At 36.4% G+C, this 8,908-nt stretch overlaps 1 non-coding gene across 1 annotated transcript; it reads right to left on the reverse strand.

The window, feature by feature from the left end:
• Window positions 1–794: 794 nt before the first annotated feature.
• LOC126008292 (U6 spliceosomal RNA) lies at window positions 795–901 on the reverse strand. Its single transcript, XR_007495630.1, has one exon. It is a non-coding gene; the product is annotated as a U6 spliceosomal RNA (small nuclear RNA).
• Between the last annotated feature and the right edge of the window lie 8,007 nt (window positions 902–8,908).

Genomic DNA, 8,908 nt, shown 5'->3' on the forward strand with positions numbered 1-8,908 from the left:
TAGTTATATTTCAGTCACAAAAAGTACATCCCTCTTCACCAGTGCAACCTTCCCACTACCAATGACCCCTCTCCCTCCTTCCTCATTTCCTGCCTGTCTTTGAAACAGGAATTCTATTTCTTTCACTCACTGATAATTGTTAGTGTAGTTATTTCTCTAACTACACTCACCATTCTTTGTATTAAGCCTATCTGGGCCCGTCCTTCCAACATTTATCTCTATTGTCTCTGGGTATTATTGCAATACTGTCTTTTATTTTTCTTACCCACTGATGAGTAAGACAATTATTTAGTGTCTATCTCTCCCTCATCACTCAGCTTAATACTTTTCATGCCCAGGCAGGTATAGGAAAATTTCAAGACTTCATTTTCCTGATGGCTGTATAGTATTCCATTATGTATATGTACCTCAGTTTCTTTAGCCACTCATTTGTTGTTAGGCATCTAGGTTGTTTTCAGATTCTGACTACTGTAAATAAAACTTCAATGAATATTGGTGTGATAAGGCATTTTTCTATTGTATTTTTGTGTTCCTAGGGCATATCTCTAGGAGTGGTTTGCTGGATCATATGTGAGCTCAATTTCCAGTGTTCTTGTTTGTTTGTTTGTTTGTTTTTTGAGGATCTCCATATTGTTTTCCAGAAAAGCCAGACTAGACAGAATTCACACTAGCAGTGAATGAGAGTTCCTTTCTCCCCAAATTCCTGCCAGTTCTGATTCTTCTTGTTGTTTGTGATGTGTGTCAGTCTCTGTGGCATGAGATGGTATCTCATTGTTGTTTCTTTTTTTTTTTTTTTAAATATGGAATGCTTCACGAATTTGCGTGTCATCCTTGCGCAGGGGCCATGCTAATCTTCTCTGTATCGTTCCAATTTTAGTATATGTGCTGCCGAAGCGAGCACTCATTGTTGTTTCGATTTGCATCTCCCTGATGATTTGTAGTTCTTCTTTGAGGAAGTGTCTGTTCATTTGTTCTCCCCATTTTTGATAAGGTTAGATGTTTTTCTCTTCTTAAGAAAAAGACTTTTGATTACCATTTTAATTTCCTCAATAGTGATGGCTCTCTTTAGATATGCTAGACCATCCTATTTCAACTGTGAAAGATTATGAGCCCAAGAATTTATCTGTTACTTCCAGGTTTTCTTGTTCTGTGGCATAGAGTTTCTCAAAGAAGTCTCTGATTAGCCTTTGAATTTCTGTAGTATCTATAATGATTTCCCCTTTCATTTCTAATTTGGTTTATTAAGTTTCTCTTTCCCTTTCTTTTTAAGTTTTGCTAGTTATTTATCAATCTTGTTTATTATTTCAAAAAACCAACTTTTGCTTCTAATAATCTTTCGAATTGTTCTCTAGATTTCTAATTTATTAATTTCTGCTCTAAGCTTTATTTCCTCTTCCTACCTATATTTGGTTCATTTTGTTGATCACTTTTTAATTTTATAAGCTATGTCATTAAGTTTATTATGTAGGCCTCTTCTTCCTTCCTGATGGTTGCTTGCAAAGCTATAAATTTTGCTCTTAGTACCACTTTTGCTGTGTCCCACAAGTTCTGATAATTTGTGTCTTTATTCTCATTTGTTTTCAGGTATCTTTTGATTTCATCTCTGTTCCATTACTTGTTCAGTAGTGAGCTATTTAATTTCCAGGTGTTAAAGTTGTTCCACTGTGTCTGTTTGTAGTTCACTTCTAATTTCAGTGCATTATAATCTGAAAAGGTAGTTTGTACAATTGTGTGCTCTTCATTTTATGGTCCAGCATGGGGCTTATTTAAAGAATAACTATATATATATATATATATATATATATATATATATATATATGTATGTATATAGTAGGCCACTTTCTTCCATTTATCCTTTTAAAGCTAGTATATTTTTGTTAGGTTAAAGCCTTATTGACCTAACAAGTGGTGACAGGGTGGTGTTGAGGCCTCCCACTATTATTGTGTTGCTATTGATGTCTTCTTTCAGATTTGTCAACAATTGTATTAAATATTTTGCTGGTCCCTCATTAGGTATGTATATGTTTAGAAGTGTGATTTCTTTCTGTTGTACATAGCCCTTGATTATTATGAAATGTCCACCTTTGTTTCTTATAACCATTTGAAGTCTAAATTTTGTGTCATCTGATATTAATATGGCCACTCCAGTTTTTATAAGAGAGTTGTTTGCTTAGATGATTATCCTCCAACCTTTTATTTTGAGTCTATGTTTGTTTTGACTATTCAAATGTGTTTCATGCAGGCAACAGAATGTTGGATTCAGCTTTTTGATCCATTTTGCCACTCTGTGTCTCTTAACTGATGCATTCAGTCCACTGACATTGAGAGAAATAATTGTCATGAGATTTAGAGTCATCTTTGTGTAGGTGTTTGGTGTTTCTCTTGGTCTGTCTTGTTTTAAAGTAGACCTTTTAGTTCATCCTTTAAGGCGGATGTTGAGTTGTGAAGTTTCTAAGCTGTTGTTTATCCTTGTATATATTTATACTTCCTTCAAACTTGAATGTGAGTCTTTCTGGGTAAAGTTTCTAGGCAAAGTATTAATTTCATTGAGTTTTGTCACTATATTCCACCACTAACTTTGTGCCTTGACAGTTTCTTGTGAAAGATCTGCTGTAAATCTTAAAGATGCTCCTTTGAATGTAATTTCCCTTTTTGAACTTGCTGCTTTCAGGATTCTATCCCTATCTGTGGGATTTATCATTGTGACTGGAATGTGTCTTGGGGTGCTTTTCTTCAGATCTCTTTTAGCTGGTATTCTTCAGGCATGCAATATTTGATTGCATGCATTCTTTGTGAGTTTTTCTGCAATAATGTCCTCGACTATTGATTCCTCATGAGAATTATCTTCCTGGGTCTCTGGGACCCCAATGATTCTTATGTTGTTTCTGTTGAGTTTATCAAAGTCTTCTATTTTCATCTGTTCACATTCTTTGAAGAGTTTTTTCATTGTCTGATCATTTGTTTTAAGTCTCTTTTACAATCTCTTCTGTTGTATGGAGTTGTTATGCATCTCATCTTCCAGCTCACTGTTTTTTGTCTTCCACTACTGTATTCTGTTGGAGAGAGAATCCAGTGAGGTTTTCATTTCATCTACCATGCTTTTTAGTCCTGTTATTTTAGTTTGGAGTTCTTTTATTTCTACTTTCATATCCTCTGATTCTTGTTTGTATTTCATTTAGTTCAGTTCATTTTTTCTTTGAGTTCTCTGAGGATCCTTCATATTTCTTCTCTAAACTCCTTATCTGAGAGTATAAATAGGTAATCAGAGCTGCCATCTTCATTCTCTATGCATGGTGGAGTCCTGCATTGTTTCTCCATTGTCACACTTGTAGTGTGATGTTTTCTGAGTGTTGTGCTGGGTTTCATTGACTAGGAGATGTGCATAGCCATGGAGCTGAGCAGAATAATCAGGCTCATCTGGCTCTGCCCTTTATGGATGGGTCAGCTCACCTCTATTGACATGCCTTCTGAGGGCTCTTCTGGTCTGAGTTGGTCCCAGCACCAGCAGCTGTGGGTCTGGATGGTAGCTGCTTTGAAAAGCCCACAGTGGGGATCTTGAGTATTCATTTTAAACAATATAAATCAATTTTAAATAGTGTTATCAACTCCAAAAATGCATGATAAATAAGGGGCCTGAGGTTAGTCAAAGGCAAAAAGCACCAGACTGGCAAGTATGTGGGTATGAGTTTGATTCCAGGTCGACCCACATGTACCACGCCTGATTCTGGTGTTTCTCCATTCGAGTATTCAGAAGGCGTGTGTGAGCTTTAGAGAACATCACAGTCAGGCAGGCTATGTGAGGAGTGCTACAGTGAAATTGTGTGGCCCTGATCAAGTAGCAGAACTAAGTGTACAAGAAGCAAAATAAAGTGTGCATGCAACCTCTGTCCTACAACAAAAGCAAGAAGAGCATCAGTAACTGTAAAACACGTGGGGGAGGAAAATTTTAAAGAGAGAAATCCAAGAACAATACTATCAATTTGATTGGTGCTTCAATCTCTGTTTGAAAACCCCAAAACAAACTTTTCCAATTTTCTAGAATTTAGACATGCCTGAAAACCTGCTATTCCAGGTCTTTGGTCCCTTTTTTTTTCACTTACCTCATGAGTAGAAGATGCTATATCAGCTATATATAGAGATTTCCCTTGCAGTATTCATTATTGTCTTATCATCTCGTTAAAAGCACAGCTCTAAAACCAACTGGCTTCTTCTCAGACCAACAGGGTTTAAAACATAACAGAACCAAACCACGTTTTCTTTACCCATTTCCCAAACATATATCCACATCCACACCCACACCCACACTTAGCTTTAACACACAAATTCATCACAGATCACATCAAGGCAACCAAGTATATACAAATCTATATTTACAAACGATTAAGAGTCATTTATGCACTTCATTTCAAAGGATCCTTTGTTTTGGAAAAATATTCACCACAGGAATCCTTTAAATAACCAGTTCACCAAGTGATTTAAAAATAAGACTTGGCTTCAAGCGTCTCCCCTGGGTGGAGGTGAAGGTGGAAAAGTTATATATTTATCAAAAATCTACTCATATTTCACTCACTTGATCTGTATTCATTGACTATTAATTATTATTTTAATAATCTTTGACTTAGTGAGTTATACCAAGGCGATATCTAATGATTAATCAATTTATTTGTATCTCTTGAATTCTTTGAGTATTTTCAGTCATCTTTCTATGGAAAGACATAAAAAAATGTAAGCAGCATACTGGCATCATTTAGTTTGGGGACAAGTAGATTTTACATTTTACACTCCAAAAGCACTCATGGAGGTAATTTCTATTTATGCCATTAAGGAACCAGGCTAGGCTCCCATTATAGACAATTCTGACTATTAGCAAAAAAGTCATGAAGTAATTGTTTTTAGAGTCTAAAGAACTAGAAAGGAGAGAACTCTACTGAAAATAAAGAACTCTACTCATGTACTTAGAGATGTTAAAAATTAAGTTGTGGGGCCAGAGAGATAACATGGAGGTAGAGCGTTTGCCTTTCATGCAGAAGGATGGTGGTTCAAATCCCAGCATCCCATATGGTCCCCTGAGCCTGCCAGGAGCAATTTCTGAGTGTAGAGCCAGGAATAATCCCTGAGCGTTGCCGGGTGTGACCCAAAAACCAAAAAAAAAAAAAAAAAAAAAAGTTAACACTTAAAAAAAAAATTAAGTTGTGTCCCAAGGGTCCAAAGACACTTTCATAAAGTTATTTATTTTCATGTCCATGTTCACTGCAATATTAGTCATTGTATAAGCCAAGATGTAGTAGAAACAAATCAAGTGCCTAAGAACAGATGTGTGAATGAAGAAACTATGGCATATGTGATACCTACATATTTATGTAATACACATATATATACATACATAATATCTATGTAAGACATAAGAGAAAAGATGGAACCCTACAATTTGCTGCAATGTGAATAAATTAGAAGTTACGTTGAGTGAAGTCAATTGAAAGGGAAGAAAATTAAAAATATTAAAATCTCTGAAAATGTGGAATAAAAAGTAACATAGAAAGAGAATAACAAAGTCTGTGGTACAGAACCTGAGAGTTGCCTACAGATCTGAGTTTGCCAAGAGGGGCAGGAGGTGATGGTGGATGGGTGGAAGGAGACCTTGAGACATTGGTGGAGAGACATTGATGCTCTGGCATCGAGTGGAATTGTATATTAAAAGAACCATAAATCACAGTGCCTAAATAAAAATTGAAGGAAAAACATAAATGTATATCAATTAAAAAATTAAAAAGGGGGCCCAGAGAGATAGCATGGAGGTAAGGCATTTGCCTTGCATGCAGAACATCAGTGGTTCAAATCCCAGCATCCCATATGGTCCCCTGAGCCTGCCAGGAGCGATTTCTGAGCATAGAGCCAGAAATAATCCCTGAGTACTGCAGGATGTGACCCAAAAAACAAACAAAAAAAAAATAAAAAGATTTTTTGCTATACTAGCTGTGATCAGGGCTTACTCCTGGGCCTGTGCTCAGGGAACACTCCTGGCAGGACAATAAGAACTACATGTGGTACCAGAGTTTGAACCTGGATCAGCTGCATGCCAGGCAAGAGTCCTACCCTCTGTGCTATTGCTCTAGCCTTCAAGAAATACTTTTTAAAAAGACAATTAAGTTTTGCTTGGGAGAAAAGACTTGCAAAACTGGTCAAAGAACAACTTCATCTTCCTCTTTCCTTCTCTTTATTGTTGTTATAAAGACTAGGGGTTGCATACTTGGGTGTGGTACTTGCTGAAGTTGAACACTAGCTGTACTTACACTTGGTTACAGCAAGCAGAAGATTACAAACAGTAATGTGACTCATTATGGTACTTGGCAGACAACATAAAACTAGCCTCAGGACCAATGACGAGGCAATTTCTTCTTGATTTTATTATTGAAAAAAACTACACACCCTCCTTTTCTATTTATCTGAAACATTCTTCACACACACCACACACACTAGAATTTTATATTCTTCAATTTTTAAGAGTTGCATGACTGAAGGTACATCTTCTATAGCTACTTCCTGCTGGCAAATGGCTACCTCTATAAGTAGCCCAAAGACGTGAGAAACACCTTTTGAGGTGCAAATACCAAGCTCTTTGGAGGTGGAGAAAAGGAAGCACTACCCATCTGCAGGAATGGAGTGACAATTTAAAGAAAGATGGATCTCTCAGTAAAAACAAATCTCCAAAAAGATAGAAACTCCAAGAAAAAAGTAAATCTCATTATAAGAATATAAAAAAGACATCAAGAATCCCAGGGTCTTTGAAAAACACCCTATTAGGAGACTCTTATCCAATTGGGGACAGTTTGGGTAAAGCACTACTGTATGAATGAGGTGCTCATTCTTTACTTTGGAGATTTTTCTACATCTCAACCTAAAACTTGTACTCTCAGCCTTTCCCCTCTAAAGATGTTCATGATTGTTCTTTATCTCTCTGTCTCTCCCTCTCTCTCTGCCTCCATCTCTTTCTGGCTCTCTCTCTCTCTTTCTCTCTCTCTGCCCCTCTCTCTTTCTGACTCCCTCTCTCTCTGCCTCCCTCTCTTTCTGGTTCCCTCTCTCTCTATCTCTCTGTTCCTCTCTCTCTTTCCCTTTCTCTCATGCACACACACTTCTCTAAACAACAGTATTTCACTTCATTGAAAAACAAACTTGTAGCTCTAAAAGCTTCAAGCTTTTTAGTCAGACTCTGGCTCTGGCTGATCCTTAAGCCCCTTGAGCTCACACAGGACTGGAAGATATTAAAGTTCTGACCAACCAGATAGGGAGATTTTACTGAACACTTCATATCAGTGGAGACCTCATGGTGATCACATCTTAAAAGAGCTCATCTAACTTTAGAGTTAAAGAGCCTGTAGATGCAGGTTGACCAACAGTGAATGAGCTGGCAACTAAAAACCTGAACCCTCTAAAGAGAACACACTTTAGAACTCAAAGTGTAGCAGTAATAATGTCCATAATCCAGAGTTCCTAGTATCAGCTCTACAAGGAAACAGGAAATCATGACCACTCAAAAGGGAGAAGAATCTGTCAATGGGAACAGGCACTCCACTGTTTTCCTTGCACAATGGTACAATATTTGCTTTACGAGTGAGAACTTTGATTCAACAAGAAGGTAAATGTTATTCTGATCTGTTCACTTTAAAAGTGTACTTTTTATAAGGATTTGTATCTGTTTCAAGTTGAAAATATAGGAAAATACTTGTACTTTGACAGGAAAATTTTTATCTCTTTGAAAATCACTCCTGAATAGTGAATAATTATAACTGGAAGGATTTATCATGCTGTATGGGGTCACAGAGGACACTTATTCTCTTACTGGAGAAATACTTTAAAAAGAAGAGCTGGATAATCAATGAACCAGCCTAACTTTCCAAGCCTTTGCTTCTTCCATGCTGTTTCTAGAGCCATCATTTAAAAGATTACACAGTATTTGTTGTAGGTCTGAAATGGAGATTATTATTCTAGTCACTGAAACTAGAGTCATAAATAAGGCTAATAATCTGAAACTAGAGTCATAAATCATTTTTCATGGAATTCACATTCTAGAGGGAGAGGCATGCAATATAAAAAATGAAGAATTTCTAATTGTGACCTAGATCTTTATTGATTTTTCACAATCCATACAAATTTAAATTATCATGCTGTACACCTAAAATTAACGATGTTTATTGTGTATCAGTTATATATCAATTTTAAAAAACCTCTATTTTGGGAGAAATAACCAGAGGACATTAAAATGAAAAAAATTATAGTATACTTGAGAGTAAAAAGAGGTAGCTAATTTGGTTTATGTGATCAGAGAAATCTTCTCTAAGGAAATGATAATTGATATAACTCCTAAATAATGAAAAAGAACTGCCCATGTAATAATATATAGGAAAATTATTCCAGGAGCCAGAAGCAATGTAGAGTGCAAAAGCTCTGAGGTAGCAATGAGCTGATGTTACCAAAGTAATGTGGAGTAGGAAAGAGAATCATGATAAAGTCAGGGATGACAGACTTGAATCCTGGATGTATTACTAGCACCCTTATGGTATCACTTAGCTTAGTCTAAGTGATAGGGGGTGGAAAGAAGAGCAAAGGACTGGAAACACATTCTTTGTATACTGAAGCCCTAAATTTTATCTAAAGTAAAACATGGTCACCTGGGCACTTCCATGTGTGGCTCCAAAACAAAAACAAAAATATTTTTCACTTTAAATAAATAATTCTAGGTAAGGAGATCCTGTCAGGTTTTGATATGTTATGGTTCTCTGATTTACTGAGCACACCTAATATGCCAGTAATGCAGAGCTTGATGATATCAGAAAATGTCCTAGATGTGGTAAAACAAGAAGACATGAGGATTTGAAATTAGTGGCTCTTCTTCAAGTCCACTATATAAATA

The sequence above is a fragment of the Suncus etruscus genome, chromosome 4, assembly GCF_024139225.1.
Source record: "Suncus etruscus isolate mSunEtr1 chromosome 4, mSunEtr1.pri.cur, whole genome shotgun sequence".
NCBI lineage: Eukaryota > Metazoa > Chordata > Mammalia > Eulipotyphla > Soricidae > Suncus > Suncus etruscus.